Below are 23,403 nucleotides of genomic sequence, written 5' to 3'. Positions count from 1 at the left end.
TAGGTAAATTCACACACACAGAAAATGGAGTGGTTGTCAGGGACTAGGAGAGGCGGGATGGGGAGTGACAGCTTAATGGCTACAGAGTTGACGAAGCTGTCCTTTCACTAGACAGAGGTGAGGGTTGCACCACATGAGAAATGTACTTGATGCCACTGAATTGTAATTTTGAAAATATTAAAACACTTTATTTTATACAAGGGATATAAGTGAAGAGAAAAGATGATAAAATTTGAGGAGAGGCAGGACAAAGACAAAAATGAGGACAAGCACAGTGGCAGGGAAGGGGAAGGACAGCTCTGGAGTGGGGACTGGTGAGGGTGTTTGTGGGAGCTCTGGAGCCAGGGCTCGCCTGGATGCTGGTGTTTCTTCTACTCTGGCTTGGGCTCTGGATCTTGCTCCGGCTCTGGCTCTTCCTTGGGCTCTGGCTCTAGCTCAGGATCTTGCTCGTGCTCCAGATCTAGCCCTGGATTGGCCTCTGGATCTTTCTCCTGCTCTTTCTCTGGCTTGGGCTCTGGCTCTTGCTCTGAGTTAGACTCTGGCTCTTGCTCTGTATCTGGATCTAGCTCTTGCTCTTTCTCTGGCTTGGGCTCTGGATCTTGCTCAGGCTCTGGCTCTGGAAGTGGAGGTGGAGCTGGAGCTGGAGCTGAAGATGTCTTTAGCCCTTGGGACAGTTGTTCAGCCTGGGCAGAAGCTGGAACTGGAGGGACAACAATTGAAAATATCAACATGAGTTTCTATGTCTCTTCCAATGACACTGTCTTTCTGAGAAGCCCAAGTCCAGAGACCCAGCCTCAGGAAGTCTTTCCATACTGCAGAACACTGCATGATTGTTCTGAGTACTCAGTGCCCCTGTCCCCAGCCTGCTTCTGGAAACTCTGCTCTGTGTGGCCCAGCCCAGCCCCCTCCCCAAACCCTCACAGGCACCCACCCTCTTCCTCCTCACCCTCAGTCTCCGCCTCACTGGGCTCCAGGTGCTCCAGCTTCTCCAGCTGGGCCAGAAGAAGATCAGCCTTGCGCTCCACCTCTGAGCCTGGCAGATTGGTGTGTACATATGCCAACAGAAACTTCAAAGAAGGAAACTCAGGAGGCTCGTGGAAGTCAATGGAATAGAATTCCAGCCAGATCTTTAGGATGGAGGCCATGGCGCTGGGAGGAGACAGGTGGGCAGCAGCATCAGAGGCCTGGCCTATCCCTCTATGCTGCCCTCCCAGGGCTCCCCTGAGTGAGCTGCAGTCTTGTACCCTCTGCCCCTGCCTGTCCATAGACCAGCCCCTCCAATGTCCAGTATGACAGCCCTGGCAGAGATGGGCCTGGCAACCAAGGAGGGGCTGGGAAAAGCCTCCATGGGGGGAGCCTTCAATTTCCCTGCAGGGAAATCCTGAGCCCTCAGCCCTGTAGCAGGAATCATAAGATGTGTGGGAGCCAGAGATCTGCCAGCTCCCCCATCTACAGGCTCCCATACACCACACACAGTTCTGTGGAGACGGGAGCCCCTCCATCTGGACCCAAACCCTACTTACCCTTTTAGCTGCTCCAGGGGTCCGCCATCCCCATGATAATCCAAAAGGATGCTTCTGTACCTAGAGGAGACCAGGGCGGTGTCACATCTACCATATGGTGGCACTACCTGCTCCTCACGTATGTTGTGGTTGACTGACCTCTGACTAGAATGGAAACCCAGGAGGGCAGGGAATGTAGGCTCCTCGGTTCACTGGAATATAGTCAGTGCCCAGAAAGTCACTGCGCATAGTGTGACTTCAAATATGTTTGTTGAAGGAATGAACCCCAACCGACTCCTCCCAAGATATCTGGGTGCACCTGAAGCCCCTCTGCCAGCCCCCGGTCTCCCTGCTTTGAATACTCCCAGAAGCCTACAGATAGGATCTCAAATGTGAAAACAGTGAAGCCCAAGTCAACGAGGTGAGTGAGGGTGTGACAGAGACTTCCTCGTGGGGGGGCAGGAATCCTGAATGAGGACGACCGTGGCCCCTCCAGCAGAACTTTCCACAGGGCTGGACTCAGGAGCAGCACTTTCCATGGGGGACCCACTGGAGCTTGTTCCTGTTACCACCCACCGAACACAGGTGGACGCTGAGGCTCAGAGGGGTGTGGTGACAGTCCCAAGACTCACAGGTGGGAGGCGGCTGAGTGACACTGTGTGATCGAGGGACAGAGTGCTCACCTGAGGAAAAGCAGATCCAGCGCCTGCTGGGGAGTGGCGAAGTTTCTGTAGTTTAGCAGAAACGTGTGCACATAGGAGTCATTGCCACGCATGACAGTGGGCACCAGGTACTCCACCCACTTTTGCAGGGTGCCTGCCGGGACAGGCCACAACATGTGGGTGGCATCTGGGCTTAGGGAAGACTTCTCTTCACTCTAGGATAGGACAGGGAAGAGATGCACAGTGACAGCACCGTGAACACCCAGGACGGAAGGGGCTGGAGGCCAGTCTTAACCCCAGGGAGGACATGAGAAGTGAGCCTGAGGGTCCAGGGTTAATGTACAGGGTGGTGGTTGCCACCCCGGCAGTCCCCTTTCACCCTCTGGCCATGACCTGAGGTGTGAACACACCAGGACCAGCAGGTTTATAAACACCCCACCCTCTGCCTCTGCCCAGGGAGGTTGTCCCATGTCCCCATTCCCCCCACACGCAGGAGGAAGGTGTGCGGTCACCCAGGGAGGCTCACAGTGCTGGCCTGGCCTGGCCCGCCCTCCCCTGGGACACCTGACATTACCTTCAGGGACCTCCTGCCAAACGGCCACCGGAGTCCAGGGCGAGGGCTGACCCAGCGCCGGAAGCAGCGGACAAGCCTCTCAGCACAGGGCTGCCTGGGGCTACTGCCCCGGGACCTCGGGATACAGCACAACATCTCACTCTGCCTGTGGCCAAGTGAGCTGGGGAAGGGGCTGTGTATAGAATGTGGGTGCCAGGTTACCGAGTTCCGAGTTCTGTTGGGGTCTGTTCTCAAGGAAGTGAGGTCACTTCCTGGTACCTCATTTCCTGAACCCCTCCTCTGTGTACAAGACTGCAAGTGCCCCTCTGGGTACCTGACTGCTGACCCTCCTTCCCCATGACCTCTCTCTGTTGCCCACACTTCCACCAACACTGCCTGACCGCACCCCTGTGCAAGGCCTGGCTGCAGCCAGCTTCACAGCTTGGAGGAGATTCATGTAGGTTCAGCCCCAGCACCTCCTTCTTATCACTTATGTGACCCTGGACAAGCCACTGTGATTCTCAGGACCTCCCCAGTCTCCCCTTCGGCACAGTCATGATCATTCTAGCATCTCCTTCCTAAGGATGTCATCAGGGATGTGTGAGCAAACATCCGTGAAACCTATGACCGGTGTCACATGTAGCTAATGAACAAAACTAGAGATAAAAATCCATGATGGTGTGGAAGGTAGCATGGAATACGACTGACCGGTCTGGTTTCTGCCACTGTGGTTAACATAAAATGTTTGATATTTACTAAAGAAATCTGTTTACCTTCATAACTGTATAATAGGGTCATTAAAGACAATAGATACAGTAGTTTAAAAGTAATAAAATTTAAAACAAAGTGTATTTAATTTAAAATTGAATTGCCAGCAAACGGGTGTCCTAATGAACACTTGTGTCAACATAAGCTCTGACCAAATTAAGAGACATCATTTGTATCACAGGAAACTAAATCAGCAGTGAGACCCCAAAAGGCACTTCCTCTGGTGGGGATACAGTCATTGTCACAGATGACCTGGCTGATGGAATTAAGTCAGGACAAGTGAGATTCAAGATTCTTCTTAACTTAAATGAATATGGAAAAGCAGGCGAATGCTGTCAAGATTTGAGAAGTTGGAAAAAAAAAAAAAGAGAGTCAACAATAAAAAGGAACCTCCAATGAAGTCAGCAAGTTAAAAGGAAGAAAAGAGTCTGGGGAGCATTTTGAGGGTAGAAATAGATCTTGATCTCTGGTCATTGTAAAGAATAAGAACGTTTATGTCCTATCAGCTATCCATCTATTTAAATGATTTATTTTCTCAAAGTTTCTCTACCAATTTATAAGATTGAAGCGGGGGAGGTGATAGAAAATGAAGTGGGAAAAAGTCTTATCACATGTTTGATCTGGTCATTTCTGAAACAAGTGACATTTTAATTGTTGGGAGATCAGTAGCTAATATAGTGAGTCGTATTTTATGGGGCCACACTTCAAAAGCCACTCACCTCTGTGAATTTAATCAGCCAGAGCATGTGTAATATGGTGTCCATCTAACTCCTAGTTAATCTGACAAAATGTTTAAGGAAAACATCAAATTGTGTTGTGGTTCCAAAGGCAAACCTTTTCATTATACCTCGTTGTCAATTTCTCTTTTATCTTCCCTCATTCTCGTGAGTGCTGTAGAGCTCCAAGCCAACCCTTCATTGCAGACCTAAATGTCTGTAAAAAGGACAACAGAGCTAAGCCTGGTACCCACAGAAGTAACTAAGGACTTCAAGGGAGCAGCCGGGTCTTGCTGCAAGGTAAGGCTCTTGCATCTGGCTTTTCCTCTGATGTAAAATGTTAAATGATGACATCAATTGTATTGCCCCACTCGCCTGGTGGGCTTTTTCTCCTGTGGGACTCTTGAGAGAAACAGTTTTAGCAGGTCTTAATAAATAATTTTGTCGAGAATCCTATGCCAAAATAGGATGGTTAAAAACTCTAAATGCAGAGCTGCTGGAATTTCTCAAAACAGAGCATCAGTAGGACCAGTCTCAGCCCCCAGCAGACAATGAGGCAGCCTGCACCGTGCAAATGAGACCAGGCTTGAGATGGGATGAATCTATCTTCTTTTCCTACTTGTCTGACACTCGCTTTGAGGAAGGTTGTAAATGCAAGAGAGACTGTGGCATACTTCCTCAGACTGGCATTTCTGCCCCTAGTCACCATTCGATTATCTTCCAAATCGCTGTGTTTCAGAGAGAGAAAGATTTTTTATGGCTTGCTGACTTGAAACAACCACAAGAGCCAGCGAAGAGATGGCTAAGTGGCCAAGCATAGTAATTCCATTGGTAAATGACAAAATCTTTGTGTGTATGACATTTCCAAAATTCCTACAAAAGATGAATCTAAAATACAAAATGTCAGAGGATGAAGAAGTACATCGAGGACATTTTCAGGGAGAGGGAAGAGAACCACTAAGAGATGAGGTCACAAAAATATACATAGTGTTAACAACTGCATCAAGTCTGTCGGGAAAGGCAAAGGCTGGCGATAGCTCCAATGATAAAATGTGTTTTTGTTCCTGCCAAACAGAACCCAAAGTATCTTGGACTAGTTGATACAGCAACCCCAAATTTTCTTCCCCTGTGTCAGAAACAAATGAACAAAAAATAATTACCTCCTGCCACAGTCAAGGAAAATTTACTCTTTCGCAGCTTGACAAAATGTCACTGAATTACATCCGTCCCTTGCTTTCACCTAGCAAAATTCTGGCTCCCCAAAGGAATATGCTAGGCTATTTCGTATTCAGTGAATATAAGAAAAGTACAAAATTTAGGATGAAAACAAAAACAAGAAAAGCACCAAAATATAGAAAACTTGACAAGAAAGAGAAGTCATCTGAGGCGTTTTGCTTCCGGAATAAAAATGCTGTTGCTCAAAGTCTGCTCATTCCACTGGGCGCTACCCAGTAGCATCAAGTTTTCCCACTAAGCACACAATTCTGCTGCCGGTCACTCTCCTGGCAGTTAGCGGGAGACTGACAGGTAAAAAAGCAAGTTTTCAAGCAATGCAATTCTGTAATAAAAGAAATAAACTCACAAAAACACATACATGTGCATTGTGTATGTAATTGATATGGGGACATTTAAGATATTTAATTCATTCCATTTAAAATACAAGTCTAAGATAGGTGCATCTCTATACTTACACTGTGAGTGGGAGAAGTGGGCTTCCATAAAAAAGAGAGAGATGATCATTGCCTTGGATTGAGTGTCTCCCCAAAACTTGACCCCCACTGTGACAGTGTTGAAGAAGTTAGGAAATCCTATTATGGTCATTGAAAGGTGGGGCCTTGAAGATGTGACTAGATTGCAGGACCATGCCATAGTGAATGGATTAAAAATGGTGGTCATGGGCATGTCTCGGAGGGCTTTAAAAGGAGAGTGAATGAGGAGGTTAGTCTCCCTCTGTTTCTCTGCCTCCACCATCTTGCAATGTGAGACCCCTGGGTCACTGTCACCACTTGTATTCCTTGGACTTCAGACGTCCCAGCCTCTGAAGAATAAGCAATAAATTCTGTTTTCTTTATAAATCACCCAGTTTCAAGTATTTATGTTATAAGCAACGGAAACAGACTAAGACAGTCATCTACTCCTGTACAAAAAGAACTGAAAGTCATACAAGGCCCCATTCATTGAGAAGCCCCAAGTCTGCAGAGGAAATGCCCACTTTACACATCTGTAAGCCTACGCTGCTAACAGATTTCTGAATGAGGGCACAATGTTATAGCATCAAGGGTGGCTTACCTTTGACATCAGGCTGGGCCAGGAGACAAACTCCTGAAGGTTAAGGTGAAAGAGTTGCTTATAGGTGTTTGAGAAGTCTCCTGAGGGAGTAGGGCCAAAGGTGTATCACTCCAGACGTCGCAGTACCATTTCCAGATACTATCCCTTAGATCTTGCTCCAAAGAATTCCCCATCTTGACATCGGTTTTTTCTCAACTGTAAGGTGAAGGGGGTCAGACACAATGAGTTAACTGACAAGTCTAAGGCTCAGTCCCCTCATGGAAAATAAGGTAGTAATAATTCCCTTGCTTGGGTCACTGTGAGAATCTTGTTAAGGCAAATTCAATTATGGACTCCAGACTTAGGCTCATAACTTTTGAGCATCTTTTTGAAAGATTTTGAGTAATTCCTTGGTAAAGGCATTTGGAACATATTGATTTCTGACATTTATCCTGGAAATATTTCAGATGGAAAACATTGCCTCCTTTGTTGATAGTATTCAGCAATAGCCAATAGGCTTAATTCTTTGTAAAAAATGTGCCAAAAAATATGCCTTTTGACTCATGGTTCTGGCAGGTGATGAACTAAGGTAAGAGTTCATCTTATCTCACTCCACCATCCTGCCAGAACCAGGAGTCAAAGGCATATTTTATTTTTAGAATTTGTTCTATAGACACCTGGGAATCTAGGTAAGATATGAGCAAAAGGTGTTTCCATGCATAAACACTCAAGAACAAAAGGCATCTTCTTGAGTACCAGAAATAAAGACAAGATTAGAAACCAGAGAGGGAAGTGGGTAACCTGAGGCTGTGGCTACCAAGGAGAGGGGAGAACAGACTCTCAATCTCATTGATCTAAAGGTTTGGATTTTTAGTGACCATTCAGGATATGAATGAGGCCTTGGGACCAGCAGGTATAGAGTGTTGAAAGACAGTCTCCTGCATAAATGTAGGATACTCAAAGTGTGTCTAAAAGGCATAGACTACACACAAAAAAATCTGTCCATTAGATAAAGATAAAAGATGGAGATAAAAATCTCTATTAGAGAACTAATAAGAAATTTATCTTCCTCCAAACTCTGTTCAAAATTGTAATTCTAAAAATCTTCAATAGAATTCTTATGATGGAAAAAAAATATATAGTAGTTGAAATTAAAAATTCAAAAGGTATATGACACAAAGATTAGACCCTCTGAGTAGAAAACTAATGAACTAGAAGCCAGATCTGAGGAAACTTCTTAGACTGCAGCACTAATAGATAAAAAGATGGAAAAAGTGAAGTGACTTGAACAGACAGAGAAGAGGAGGTCTAACACACCTCTTATACAATTTCCAGAAGTGCAGAATAGAGGGAAGGAGAGAAAGACATTACGTGAAGAGATAACAGCTATGAATCTCTCAGACGCATCGGAAGACGTGAACGCTCAGATTAAGGGAACAGAAATTCTGAGCAGGACAAAGTTAGACTAATGCACGTGGACACAGTATAATGCTACTGCAGACAGAGTCAGCAGAGGACTGAAGACAATTGAACAACACATTCAAAATTCTGAGAGAAAATTAATAAAACATATTACTCAACCAATCTATCATTCAAGAGTTGGGGCTGGGGTGTTGCAAATCAATAGAAACATTATTTGACTAAGAATATTGTTATTAGTTTCCTAGGACTTCCATAAGAAAGTACCACAAACATAGTGGCTTAAAACAACAGAAATTTGTTGTCTCAGTTCTAGAGGCGGGAAGGTCCAAATCGAGGTGTTGGGGCACCAGGCTCCCTCTGACGGTGCGGGGGTCTGTGCCTTTCTCCCTGCTTCCGGTAGCGCCAGGGGTTCCTTGTCCTGTACACGCGTCCCTCCAATCCTCATCTCCACGTGGTGTTCTTCTTGTGTGTCTTCATGTCACCTTCCCTCTGTGTGTGTCTGTCTGTGTCTCCAAATTTCCCTTTACCAAAAAAAAAAAAAAAAAAAAAACCCACTGGTCATACTGGATTAGGGCCCATACTGATGACCTCATCTTAACTTAGTTAAATCTGAGAAAAAAAAAAAAAAAAAAGGTCGCGCGCGCGGCTTGGGGCGGTGCTGTGCAGCCGAGGCCGCGGCCAGCTCCACCCCGGGACTGTCCAGCGAGCGCAGCGCGGCGGGAGCCTGCATCCACCGCGACCCCGGAGCAGCAGCAGCAGCAGCCACCGCGACCCCGGAGCAGCAGCAGCAGCAGCCACCGCGACCCCGGAGCAGCAGCAGCAGCCGCCGCAGCGACCCCGGAGCAGCAGCAGCAGGCACAGCGACCCCGGAGCAGCAGCAGCAGCCACAGCGACCCCGGAGCAGAAGCAGCAGCAGCAGCGACCCCGGAGCAGAAGCAGCAGCAGCAGCGACCTCGGAGCAGCAGCAGCCGCCGCCGCAGCGACCCCGGAGCAATATGTGTACAATTAAGAGATTTCTGACATTTATTCTTATACTAAGTGGATAAACTCTAGAATTTAGGCATTTTCACTTTACTTCTGTTGTGTTTCGATTCTCTCCAGAGTTGCATGTAGATAGCTTTTATTTCTGTGCATTTACAAAACCCATTTAGAAAATATCTACAAAGTAAAAATGAGAGGAAATAGAAATGTATTTTTTTCAAGAACATTTTGATACACATTTCATGAAGTTTACTGATTTATCAGTTTCTTACACTGCTTATAATCAATATTTAATTCAAAGAGAGGGAAGCATTCATTATGATATACATGGCTTTTTAAACTCCTTCCTTTACGATTTATTGCGGTTGGGGCCACCAAAATTATATTTTTATCAGGAAAAAAATTTTCAACTCCTCTAGCCATAATGTTGAACAGAATTGGAATATTTTCTCTAGAATTTTCTTCAGCAGGCAAATGAAAGCTTAGAGTACTTGTATTTTCTTTTCTCTCTCTGGAACATCAATACCAGTATATTGCTGGCAGCTATTGTATTAAAAAAATAAAGTATATTTTCGCTATCCAAAAAAAAAAAAATCTTAAAAAACAAAGCCTATTTCCAAATAAGGTCACATTCTGAGGTATTGGGGGTTAGGATTTCATCATATATTCTATTGGGGGACACAATTCAACCCACAACAAATACACCCTTAGCAGAACCTTGCTAAAGGAATTAACAGCGAATATCTTTTAAGATCAAGGAAGAATGCAAGAACTATGACATCTTTATTTTTTATAAATTTCCATTTTTGAATTGTTTTATAATTTTGCAAAGGAATATTAAATACACAATATGCCTTTTTATCCAATTTTAAGAAAATATTAGGCAATTAAGAACATTTGAATAGCAAAAGAAAGAACAAATGATCATATAATTTGTATAATTAAATGATTATTTCTCCAACTAATTAGCTTCATAAAAACTCAACTAATTAACTCAAAGTCAAGGGTTGGGGCTAGGGCATCTTTACTTTTCATAAGACATACATACCACACTTTGGGAACCACTGGCTTAAACCATTCATATATGTGTGCAAGTGCAAATCCATCTTGTTGATAATTAGCAAGATGAAAAGTGATAGAAAACATTACTAAAAGAAAACACTAAGTTAGAAAAACATTATTATAGGAAAATTGTACAGATCCTTTAGAAGTTTGGTGAGAGATTTCACTATTTCTTCATTAGTGCTTGATTTCTAATACATTAATGTGAATAATAGTGTTTGGCTCATAACAGCAGTTCAATAATTTACTAGATGCATGCATGCATGAAGGAATGAATGAATGAATGACACAGATCAGAAATGGTATCCGCGTACCAGCTCCTGGTAATTTGTGAAGGCTGCGGGAGGGCTCCATAGAGAGAGATCATGAGCTCTCTTCTGGGCTCAGAGGGATGAGAGCTATAATTGATTAGTGATGTCTGCCACTGGCACATGTGGGGCAGACAGCTGGCCACTGTGCCAGGCCATTTCCACCAGAAACAGATGTGCAGCACCTGGGAGCTCTAGGACAGGTGAGGAATGGGAAAGCTGGTGTGCTGATGACTCCAAGATTCTCCACCCTGGCCTCACCACCTGGATGCAAGACCTGAGGGCACACACGAAGAACAGTCCTCTGTTATGGTCCTCCTAATTGTGATCCATGCGAACCAGCTGGGGACGTGGTATTTTTCCATCCTGGCTTTGAATGGCTTGTTCCCCGGGCAACGGCAGGGAAGCACTGACCACCAGAAGTAACTGGAAAGCCCAGGAAGTTATGCCTAAATCATTGCTCTTGGCCAGAAGTATCGATAATCCCTCAGACATCACAGGCAATCTACCACCCAGGGCTACCAGTCAGTCCCACGAGGACCCAGCTGTCACACAGACACCCCAGCCAAGAGTGGAGTCACTGCCAGTGATGGAGACAGGACCACAGTGATGATTAGTACATCAGGCACAGAGCCAGGGACCTGACCCAGGTGGGTCCTATTCAAGACCATAGCATCAGTGACTTCAGGTGCCCAGACATGGTCCAGCCACCCACCAACCGCTGCTCTCTGCAAAGGCCGTGTGCTCTGAGACCCTTCCAACCCCAAGGATTGGACTCTATACCCCAGGACTTGGCGCCACTCCAGCCAGAGCTGTGTGAGGCCACTGTGGAGACAGAACACGGCCCCCTAGTTCAGAGGTTTGCTGTCGTCCCCACCTTCCACTTGCCCTCCCTCGCCCCTTTGCTAATCCTCACCCAGTCACCTCAGTCCCCACCTGTGACTTCCTGTGGCCTGTCGGGTCTGCAGGGTATAAATAGCACCTATTTATAAATAGCAACTATTTATACCCCACATTAGTTACTGCTCTGATAGTTTTAGGTATGGTAGACCTGTCTCATCCCCCTTTGGAGGTCCCTGTCTTATTTGTGTCCCACCCCCACAGCCCACGCAGAACCACAGCGACAGACAGCCCAATGGGACTCAAGGTTCTCTCAAGGGGAGGGAACGAGGCGGAGGCAAGGGGCAGCAGAGGACCATTTCATCCTCGATCTGACCCACAGTATCAGGAGACAGTGCAAGCACCTCCCTGGGCCAGCCCCAAGGGACATCCAACCCAGTGTGTGATCTTTGACAGGGGCCACAGGGCCTTTGGTGGGAGATCAGGACTGGCCTCCACGAAGATAAGGGATAACGGACCCATCGTGTGCACATCTGAGTTGGTGGGAAGCGATGGACACCTCGGTGGGGCAGGCCTCCGGGTCTGGCTGGCCACGCCTGCCCAGTGCGGCCAGCTAATCAGCTTCCCCTCACCGCCCTGAACTACTCCCTGCAAGCGCTGCGAGATTTAGTTTCTAGATTTCTGTCCACACAGACACATCCTAGTCCTTCATTTTTAGACTGAAGAGTCCTAATTTCTTTGTTGTCTGTCTGCACAGCCCCTTAATCCCCAAAATAGAACAAGAAGCCTTGTTCAAGGCCTGAGAGACCACAGCCTGGACTCAAGTCCCGGTCCCCCCAGTGACCCAGGGCAAGTCTGCTGGAGCCTGGGTGTCCTCGTCTATAAAGCAGGGACAGACAAGCTCACCTGGTGGAGCTACCGCAATGATTAGCTGAGACACCACATGGCACAGAAGCACTCCCCGACTAAAGGCTCAGTCAGTTCCCCCGGGCACGACGCTGAGCAGGGCGCAGGAGCGAGACAGTGAAGGGATGGCCAGGGGGCTGTGAGGAGACCCCCGGGGCAAGCTGGTGGCCTGGGCCATGGGGGGGGGGCACTGAGGCAGCCTCCTGCTCCCCCGGCCATGTCCTGTGATGACAGGTCTGGATGCAAAGTGCAGGAGGCACGCCTCCCGCCTCCGCCCGGCCGATTTCCAGAAAACAGACACAGAGCAGACAGCTCAGGCCACAGGAGCCTCCCAGATGGCCAATGTGAGTCCCCTCGCCCAATTCTGGGCACACAGACAGTTGACCTTTCCTAAAAGCTGATCTTTCCTAAATGCAGCATACGGGGGGTGGGGGGGGTGGTGACAGAGAGAAAGTGGCCCAAACTCACTGCCCCCCCGCCACGAATGTGCCTCTCCCCCTCCCCCAAATTAGTCACAGCTCCACCCTCCAAGGCTCACACCCTGATAGAGAAATAAACGTCCACACCAGTCAAATGAGTGGGATGAGGAGAGCAGGCTGCCCCCTCACCCAGACGCCTCCAGCTGTGGCTGTTTCCCTGAGGCCATGCCCACCTCGTGCCCAGCTCTCCCTGAATGTGCTGGACTCTGGTGGAAGGAATCACAGAGCGGTCCCTGCCCCATCCCTACTCTGAGCTTCTCATCCCCTGGAGGCAAGTTCAGGGCCTGTGTGCAGTGTCCCAAAGGACACAGGCCTGGGCTGCTAGGATGGCCTGACTCGGAGCTTCTAACAGCAAATCCTTCTGACATGTAGGCGAGCAGAGGAACTTCGTGGGAAGTGCTGATGCACGAAAGAACTGGCCCCTGCAGGTGGCATAGGGGGAGGGACGCAAACAGGCAGGGAGGATGGCAGCAAAGGCAAGCTTCGTCCTTCTAGGACTTTCTCCCAGAGAGGCCCCTTTGCCCAAAGAGTTGGAAGGAAATTATTGTCTTCCTCCTCCTCTTCCTTGGCCACCTCTGTCCGTACCCACCAGCCAAGCCCAGCCTGGCCGTCCCACAGCCTCACTGGGACTGGTCTGGCCCAGATGCTATTAACTAGGTCCAGCACTGTCCTGCTGGCCGGAGCTGGCGGCTCTCTGCTGTTCCCTGCTCCTGTTCCTGGCCCTGTCCCCAAACTTCAGTGCCCTTGTCCCCCTCCCTCCCTCTGCCCCGCTGGCCAGTACCTGGCCCTCGCTCCTGCTCCTGCACACGCCCACCCCAGCAACTCACAGCCCTCCTCCCCCTCCATCCCTGCCCACCCTAGCTCAGCCCCTCCTTTCTTACCCGACTATCACCACAAAGATCTCCTAACAGGCCCTCCTGTCTCTCCAGCCTCTCTCCTGCCAACCAATCTCCACCTGCTGTCAGATTAATCTCCCTCAATCACCATCCGGATCGCAACTCAGTGCTCTGCTGTTCCAAAGCCTTCCAAGGGACCCCTCACCACTCACCACTTCAACTGTTCTTCACATTACACCCACCCCCCTTCCCACGTTTCCTCCAGATCAGGGGCTGTGAAGGGCCAAAGGGCAACTATGTTAGTCTTTGCGGGACACACAGTCTGTCACAATGACTCAACTCTGACTGTAGCACAGACAATACACGCACAGAAGGGTGTGATCCTGTCCCAATAAAACATACTTCACACAAACAGCCAGAACGGACCCCTACTCGACACCCTCTATGCTGTCCTGACCCCACACCTCAGCTCCTCCTTAATCCCCCACCAGGGACGCCCTGCCTGCTCTGACCCCAGCTCTGCATCCCATGTATCCAATTCTCCCTGTTCTTCCAGGCCTGGCAGCAGGCTCCACCTTGCCTGTGAGTCCTCGGCTTCCTCTCCCAGTCAAAGCAGTCCTGCTCTCCTCTGATTGCATCACGCTTCATCAGTCCTCACAACATCCGAGCGCGCATCCTGTCCCTCACCGTCACCTGAGCTCACATCCTGTCCCTCACCATCATCCGAGCTCACAAGGGCCACCACAGAGCCAATCAATCAGAGACCAACAGGAAGGAGGGGGCTCATGGAGCTGAGGGACAGGAGAGGGTGCATCTGGGGAGAAGGAACCACACCTGCACCAGCCTCCAGGAGAGCCGAGGTCAGGGACAAGGACTTCTTTGCTCCGCACTGCCAGTGCCTGGCATGCTCATCAAAAAGAATATAATTAAAACAGAATCAGCAGCCTGCCCCTCCCATTTCTCTGGAAGGGAACCTGGGGAGTGATGGTGGGTGGGCACCTTAGGAGGATCTGATTCTCTTCCTTTCTGCCTGGGATGGCTGTCCCTTGCTGTCCTGCCCAGAGTGACGTAGTCGATAGGTCCCGAGTGGACAGTCACTGGGGCCAGGCAGCTCCCCCAGCCTGGGACTGATGGCACCTAACATTTGTGTAGCACTCCTTCCTCAGCTTACAAAGCACTTCCACATACATATGGATCGTCCACTGTCTCCACTGGAATCAAGCCAAGATTAAGACAAGCCCCCAGACAGTGATTCTGCAGAAAACCAGGCTGGGGCTAAAAGAAACCAAGTGACAGATGACTTAGCAAACTGCTGAGAGAAAACAGGGGGAAAAAAATAGGAGTCAGAATCATCAGGCCCTGAAGGGGGCTGGGGTGCGGTGCGTGAAGCCACGGCTTTGAACTTCTCTACGCCCACGACGAACCACATTGAGAGCCTTGGGAAAGGTCAGCAGCCATGTGCTAAGTAGTCAGTATCTCTCCAGGTGAGTGGACCCAGGTGACCTCATGGACGGAGAGTGGGTGCCATATGGGAGGCTGATCAGGTCCAGAGGGACATGTGGACCACGCCAGCACATGGTCACCTGACAGGTGGCACAGCCCTGACCAACCAAGCTGCCCACCTCTCTAGCATGAAATTGAGCTGGCAGTTGTCTGTGCAGCAGGACCCTGAGCCCCCCGCCAGCAGCCACTCAAGCATGCCCAGTGTAATTAGGAGCTGCCCAAGGGTGACACGGGCACCTCAGCCCAATCGGGAGGGGTGGCATAATGGAGGGACTGGGACATGGAAGGCTCCATGCTGAGCCCAACAGGAGGACATGTGGAGGTCAGCTGTCACCGAGCATGGGACCCCAACCAGGAGGTGAAGGGGAGGTGAGAAGAGGGCCTCCTAACTGGCACAGGCATCAGGACACAAGCTATTGGTGCACTGGGTGCCAGGAGGGACCAGAGCACCTCCTCCAGGCCCAGTCCCTGCACACATCCTCCCCTGGCACCATGACTGCCTGCTGTTGATCGCACAAGCCTGCCTCAAACACAACCAGTCTTGTTCCCCCACACCTTTGCATAGGCGGGGCCCCACCAACTGCTCCTCAGACTCCACCAACCCGCATGGCAATTCAAGTCCCAACTCCTTCCTGAAACACTCCCTGTGCCCGCTGACCATGACCTCACTGCTCCCTCCCTCCTCTGCTCTCCCTGGAATTCTGCATTTGGCTCTCTTCTGAATTCCTTGTGTGTATGTGTGTGTGTTCCCTGCCTAGAAGCAGAGATCCTATTGTAGTGAATGGTGAGATGGTATGCAGGTAGCTCAGCAGAGAGAGAGGCCAAGGGGAGCCCTAGACTGTGACTACACAGTGCCACCTGTGTCCCCTGTCATGGCACTGACTGCAGTCCACATCTAATGCTTACTTAATTGTTTAACCCTCAACAGGACCAGAAAGGCCACAAAACCTGGGACTGTGTCAGCCTCATTCACCAATGTATCCCTGGCAGCTTACATATGCAGTACACTTTAGATGGACAGATGAAGTGATGGATAGACGGATGGATGGACAGATGGGCAGATGGGCGGATGGATGGACAGATGGATGGATGGATGAATTGATGCTGGGTGGACAGACAGATGAGTGCATGGATGGAGAGATGGTATTTAATACAATACTGTGATGTAACACATGTTTAATACTTGCAAGATGCATGCCTAAATACATGAATAGGTGAAAAACTACTTCCACCAGCTCCTCCTTGCCTCTTGGGCCCCTGATATGAAGAGATGACCTTCAGTGCTCCCTCCCTGGCCCCAGTTTACCCATGTCCCACCCCACCTCCAGTGTCGTGGTGCTTCCCCAGACCCTCAGCCCCAACCCCTCACCTGTACAGACGTGCAGGTGGCCATGACACTGGTCCCCAGTCTGGTGCTATCACTGAGGTCATCTGGCAAAGGATTCTTCTCCACCCGTGGAGTCTGGGTGGCCTGGAACGAGGGGCCTTTAGGGGACACGTTCACATCTGTGCCATTGCCAAAGGCCTGGATGGCATTCCCTGGGGGAGAGGGACAGGTAAATGCAGAGAAATCAGGACCTACCTCCATCACTTCCACCCCTGCCCCACCTTGACCACCACCTTCCCTGGAACAGCCCAGGGACTTGGGACAGTGCTGAAGCTCCTTTTCAGATAGCTACAAAGATCTCACATTTAGATAAGAGAATAGCAAGAGAGAGGCTGAAAGACAGAGAAACCAGAACAGAAAGAATACTCCTGATGAGGAATGTAGAAGAGGAAAGGAGGAAGAGACGAAGTGGGAGGCATGGGGAGTCTAGGGCAGGAATGGCCATGCCAAGGGCAGTGTCAGGGCTGCAGACCACTCTTGTGCAAACCCCCAGCTCCCTAGGCTCAGGACCTGCTGGAGCCCTTCCTGTTGTCACTGTCCTCTCTCATGAGCAGCAACTACAGCCTTCTGATGGGACCCTCCGTGTGGGCCACCCGTGAGAATCAGATCCCTAACCCCACCGCCTGCACAACACAAGCAGTTGTGCTTTCTGAACCACCGATATCATGACTCCACCTGCTGATATGCTTTCAGAGACCCCTCACCACCATCACCGCCACCTACAGGACAATAAAATCCAAATGCCTTCAGGTGTGCAAGGCCTTTTTGAGGAGGATGAGCTCAACCTGTTCAGATAACTGTCACTCCAGTCATCTTCAATGCCATGGAGCAAGACTAAGTGGTGTACAGTTCCCTCAACCCACCACGGTCTCTGTGGAGCCCTGGCCCTCTGCCCAGAGTGGACAGGCAGGCCCTCCTCCCTGCCTCTTCCAACTGACCGATGCCCAGCTAGCCATCAGAGCCTCCCTCCTCCTGGCCAACGTGGGCATCCCCACCCTGGGCTCCTGAAGAACCCTGTGTAGACTTCCACCTAAGGATCATTTGCCTCCTACTGAGATCACAGGTGACCTCTCAGTTTATCTCCACCAGGCTGCATACTCCTCAGTGACAGGCACCATAACTCGTCTCTCTGAATCCCTTGTGCCGTGCAAAAAGGAAGGAAAGAGGGATGGATGGACAGACTGACAGAAAGAAGAAAGGAGAGAAGGACAGAGGGGAGAGATTTTTGGGTGGATGTGGGTAGCAGTGGATTTCAGGCTGTAAAGATATGATTAGGAGTTTGATGACTTGAAAAGAAAGCACTGATTCCAAGGGGAAATAGACTCATTAAAGGCATAACGGAGAGATGCCTGAGCTCCTCATGAGACAGCTCAGTCTCCAAAGGAGCCTGACTGAAACTGTCAGAATAACAGACCAGAAAGCTTTGACCTTGACTTGCAATAAGTTCGGGGCCTCCGGTGGTAAACTGAGGCTGGTCTGCTGACAGTTCTGGTGTGAATCTCTGAGAGCACAAAAATCACGGACCCCGCAGGCAACACCCATGGTGAAAAACTCCCATATATATTACTGGCTATCCCAACTGAGGAAGAAGGGAATGGCCAGGGCAGACTCCAGAGCCCCAGGGGTGGAAGAGTTTCTGGGGATGGGGAGAACATTCCAGAACTTACAGAGGCACGGGTTCTCAGTGAAGTCCCTGAGGAACTTCTCACACTCTTCCTCCATGTTCCCACTGCCACGACAGCTGCACCAGGGGGACACCACAATGCCAGTGGGGCTGGAGTCCACGCAGTTGGGTGTCATATCAAACCCTGGGCAGGGAGAAAGAGGAGGGAAAGGAGACAGGTGCAGTAGGGCCTTCCCTTTGGGCTTGCAGACCCCAGGCATAGCAGGGCAGAGCTGTGGTACCCACCTGCCCCAAACACACATACACCCCAACTCACAGTGCTAACTCTGAGCATTACTATCCCAATGACCGTGGAGGTCGGCAGGGCGTGGGGGCCATAGGCACGGAGGATCCTGGGCTCCTCATCACCAGGAAGGCTGAGCAGATGCCCAGAAGCCCCTGCCCCAAATGGGGGCATTGCTTTCTCCTTCACCAACAAACAGCGTGCGTGTTCTACAATCAGGGAGACTAAGGCTCACACTGTGCTGGATGCCAGTGCCAACAAGGACCAGCTAGGGGAGCCTGCACAAGTTACTCAACTGCTCTATACCTCAGTTTCCTCATGTGCAAAATGCAGACATCAACCCCTTCTTTGTAAGAGCTGTTGGGAAGATTCAATAAGACAGCTGTGTCAACTGCTCAGCGCAGCACCTGGAACGTCAGAACCATGCAATAATGTCACCTTTTCCTCCTATTTCAAAAGCCTTACAAGGCTCCTAGAGCTCTCCCCCACCCTCCTCCCCTGTGATTTAGGAGCTGGGACCCTCCTCCTTGACAAACAACTGGCCTCCCTCTGGTTTCCTACTGCAGCTCCATCTGAATCTGCTGCAGAGAAGGCTGAGCCTCAGTCTGTCCCCAACCACAGCAAGTCAGGGCTGTGGCCCAGCCCAGTGGCAGCAAGGATCCACTGTGAGCCCAGACACACAGGGAGAGGTTACCAATCATGCCGGCATAGGAGCCCAGGCACGCCTAGTAATTGTCCGCAGGGCAGCTGGTAAGCATCTGGTAGGAAGCTCGACAACTGGCGTGGAAGTCTGCCAGCCGGGACCTGGTGGCGGGGAGAAGACCCAACAGAGAAAACAGGAGTTCAGTCCAGCTGCCTTCTAGTCTCCTCTGCCCAGCCTGTGGCAGAGCACCTCCTCCCTGCAGCTCCCAGGGCTGGAGGAGACCAGGAAGAGGGAGGGGAGGAAAGTGGGGAGAACCAAGTCTTGGGGTACCCCAAACTGTGAGCTCCTTGAGGACAAAAACTTCCTGGAGAGCTAGGCACATGATGCAGCTTGAAAACTCAGTGGCCGACTGATGAAAAGGACTGACTTCAAAAGGTACAGACACAGCCCGCTCTGCACGGCTTTTGGTTAGAGGAACACAGACAGGACCCGGGGTGGGTTTGTGAAGAATGCCTGGGACAGAGGCAGGAAAGCAGGGCTCTGCTCTTGGCTCAGCCACACTCCTGGATGATCTTGCCCCAGTCCTTCAACATGTCACTCTTCCCACCTGCAAAATGGGTACAATAATCTCTGCCCCAGCTACCTCATCAGATCCATCAGAGAGTCAAAGGAGCCAGCCCCTGGAGGCCTCTTTAGGGGGAGATATCCCATGGGCATTACCAGCTGGTCTCTTTTACATCAAGTCAGAGCAAAGGCTCCCCTGCCATCCCTCCATGCCCTTCCCCAATCCCACCAGGCAGATCAGCCCCCTGGTGACCGTAGCATCCCGTCACCTGTTCTGCTCTGTCGCCACCTAGGACACTGCATCATAACTGCTTGTGCACACTCTGTGCTCCACACTTGGCCATCAGACACATGAAGACAGCCACTGTCTGACCTGGGTCTGCCCCACGTCCCCAGCACCAGGCATGGATGTAGTGGGTTATGTGGAGTGCAGAGCCCCCAAGTCCAACGTGCATGACAATCCCCATGCCTTTTTCCTCCTGCCATGGTGACCTGGCCATGGATTGTCACCATCAGCCTGGGCCGGGGGAGGATGCTTTCCTCCCCACCATGTCTAACAGACATAGGCAGCTCTCACAGGTGAGTGCCCTTTGCCACAGACCCGCAGGTCTCGCATCATCTGCATCTCATGGCAGCTCCAAGCTCACTGGCATTGTCCCCAAGATGGGCAGATAGTAAGACCTCAGTAACCATGTGCTCAGTTAGAATTCTACGGCAGCTCAATAAGCTAGCTACAGGAAGGACCCGAACACAGGTCAACCCAGAACCTCAGTGAGGTACCTCACAAAGCCATCGCCAAGGTCACCCCAAATTTAGCTCCCCCAGTTCTCCACCAGAACTTTGTCCCATTTGAGAAATGAACAGGTAGAGGAGGGAAAATGCAGGAGATGGAGGGAGGCTGAGATGGCCTGAAGGAGGCAGCTTTGTACACAGCCCCGAGGGAAAAGGAACCCACGCCACAAGGAGACCACATGGAGAGAGTGCTGGGGTGGGCCTGGGGTGGAGAAGACCTCAGCGCCACAGCAAAAGACCTTTCCTCCTCTCAGTGACCATACCTCTGCCCCAGAACAAGAAGAGCTAAAGGCAGTGGCCATACTGAACTGCACCAGAGAAAAAAATCACAGAGAGTGGAGTGTGAGGCCCAGGCAGGGCAGCGGGGCATCTGCCCAAGCGCGGGCTGGAGAGGTGTCCTGCAACAAGCTGAGGCAGCATCTTTCTTTCTTGGCTTCAGCAGATTCCAACATCCCTGAGCAGGACCTGGGTGCATCTGGGCCACTCGGGAGCAGCTGAGCCGACACGGCCACTGGCACCTGCTACCCCGGCCCAGTGTCCCTGCAGGCTTCTCCCCTCCCACCTTGACTGAGTCAAAGCCTGCACAGCCAGAGGAGGTCTGGGAATGGGACATCCTCTCATCCTCGGCCTTCTGTAGGCTCAGAATTCAAAGCACCCTTAAAGGTCAGGGTATTAGCCTAGGGGGGGTTGGACAATAAGGATGCTTACTTACTCTGCTTGCCCTGCTGGTGGGGCCTAGGACCCCAAGGGATGATCCTCACACAAGCTTAGGTAGGCTCCCGAACCAAAAGAAGGCTTCCCCATCCTGCCAATTGGCACGTGTGCCCAGGGCAGGGACACGCTCTGCAAAGGTCCAGGCATCCTTTCACCACACTGTGACCCCAGAACCAATCATGCCCAGCCAGAGAAAGGAATCGCGGCAACCTGCAGGCCTCAGCAGAATCCTACGAGAGTGAAGGGCAGAGGGTATCCTGGTGATGTTTCCTAATCCTAGGTCAGGAGGAAACTCAGATCCACCAGGAACAGTCACGTGGAGCAGCTTCCAGAGACATGGGTCAACTGAGACGACACAGAACTACACCTGCCCTCCTGAGGTCCCCACAACAGCTAGAATGCCAGTCGGAAGTGGGCCCTCTGACCAGCTCCGCTGCTCCAAGCCACCTTCCCAGCTCATTCTCTGTTTGGGTATGCCAACGCTGCAGGTCAGCGGGCTGGGCAAGGAAGGCCCTTCTCTCCACCAACGGTCCTCCACCCACAGACCTCACTCAGAGCCTTGGGAAGGCCACATCAAAGGCCCTTGTTCCTGGAAAGACACTTCACCATTCCCCCAGCCAAGACTGCCTAGCAAAACTCCAGGAAAACCTCTCCCGCACGTGGAATTTCCAACCAACTCCCAACTATGGGCTCCTTGCCAGGAAAAAGGCCTTAAGGCTAAAGTTGCCACCAACCTATCCCTTTCTTTTGGCTGGCCTGACCCAGAGCCTCTCAAGATCCTGCAGCCACTCAGCTAAGCCCTCAGCCCGGCTTTGGAAAAGGACTTCTCAAAGGAAAGAGAACTAAAGGGCTGTGCCCCGAGGGGATGCTGCCCCTGCGCCTCTCCTGCTCCTGCCACCACCACTACTCAGCACTCAAGTCACAGACACCAGGTGGGAGCCTCCGACCAACCCCCCATGCACACACTTCCACACACAAACATACACACCCACCGTGAGCAGGATCCCCAATGCCACTTCTGGGAAAGACAGGAGAGTCGACTCCTCAGCTGGGGAAAGCCTGACTACAGCATGGGGGTCTGGTCTGGAGGGGGCTAAGGGGCCCACACTGCTCTCCTCCAGCCCCAGCCCTCAGAAGGCGCCACACCAGGGAGCCCTGCAGGCAAGGGGGTGGGGGGGTGTGCAGCTCAGCATCGGGCAATCTGGCCGCTTTTCCTGAAATAAGATTTTCTTTTCTTATTGGCCCTGATCATTCTCAGACCCAGAAAGCTGGGTTTTCAAATCAGCAGTGGGAGAAAAGGTCAGGTTTTATAATAGCCCCTTCAGAATGCGAGGCCACTTCCCCAGGGCTGCTTGGAAGGGCTGGGGGATCACAGTGGGCCCAGAGCATCTTCCAGCTTCCCTACTCACCCTCCCACCCCAGAGAGAAGCTGCCTGCCGCCTGGGAGGTGGGAAAGGCCACACCCCAGAGCCCGGCCATGCCCCCTGGGAACTCATGCCAAGGGCCTGGGGCCTGACCAAAGTCCACCCTCGCTGACTCCGAATCCCCTGTCCAGTCTGGAGAGTACTTCTTAGACGGCATACCTCTTCCTGTAACCAGCACCTACCGCCGCCCACCCCTGCCTTCCCAGGGCCCCTCCTGCAGGAAAGAAATGGTGCCGGGCTCACAGCGGGCTCACAGCGGGCCACACAGCCAGGCAGGGCGGCTGGGGCAGCACCGGCACTGAAGCACATGTGCCTCTTTGACACACACCGAGTAGTGCCCGGGCTCCCCTTATGGGGCACCTACCCGGTGGCAGCAGCGTGCCTGGGACTCCTGTCAGCACACAGCCTGGCACACACTCTTCCGCACTCAGCTGGGCGACTGCTTTCTCTAGACTCCTCTTCCTAAGCAGCTATTTCACACAGGATAATAGGGGGCGAGGGCCTGAGAGTTCCGTGTGGGAAAGAAGCTGCTGTGGGGATCGGGGGCACCGGGCAGCCCCTCCTCCCTGCCCTGGAGGAAGGGGGCTTTACAGAGGGGCAGCGGTCTTTGCTGGGATCCGTTTCCCCCCCACCTTCTTCACTCTAGGAAGCAAACTTTGGCCTCCCTGCCTCTTCTTCCCACCAACTACGGGTCGCTGGTCCCCAGAGGTGGGCGAGGGAAGGCTGGTACCGCTGCTCGCAGCGCTCCACTCCCGCCCACCCATCTGGCTCCGGTCGCGGTGGGTGGGAGGGAGGGAAACGGCGGGGAGACACTTGAAAAGTGTTCCAGGGGGTGGAGCCGCTGGGAAGGGGCTCCGGGAGGGAGGAAACGGGGTGCATTTTCCAGAGGTTGATTGGCAGGTGACTGCCCGCGCTCCCCCGCTGATGTCCAACCAGGAGCTCCTGGACAAACCCATGCCCTGCACCGCGACCGACCGCGACCGGGAGCCGACCGCGAACAGTGGGCCTGGCACGACTTTTCCCTGCCAGTCTCTGAGCCCCTCCTCTCCTTCCCCTGTTCCAGATCAAGAGTTGGATTTTTTTTCTTAAGTTGCCGCAATGTGAACCCATTAATTCGGGGGAAATATGTGCGATCGCGGCGTGTGAGCAAGCCAGGCTGTCTGTGC

The sequence above is a fragment of the Cynocephalus volans genome, chromosome 5 (genome assembly GCF_027409185.1).
Source record: "Cynocephalus volans isolate mCynVol1 chromosome 5, mCynVol1.pri, whole genome shotgun sequence".
Classification (NCBI taxonomy): domain Eukaryota; kingdom Metazoa; phylum Chordata; class Mammalia; order Dermoptera; family Cynocephalidae; genus Cynocephalus; species Cynocephalus volans.
This window is presented reverse-complemented; position numbering follows the sequence as displayed.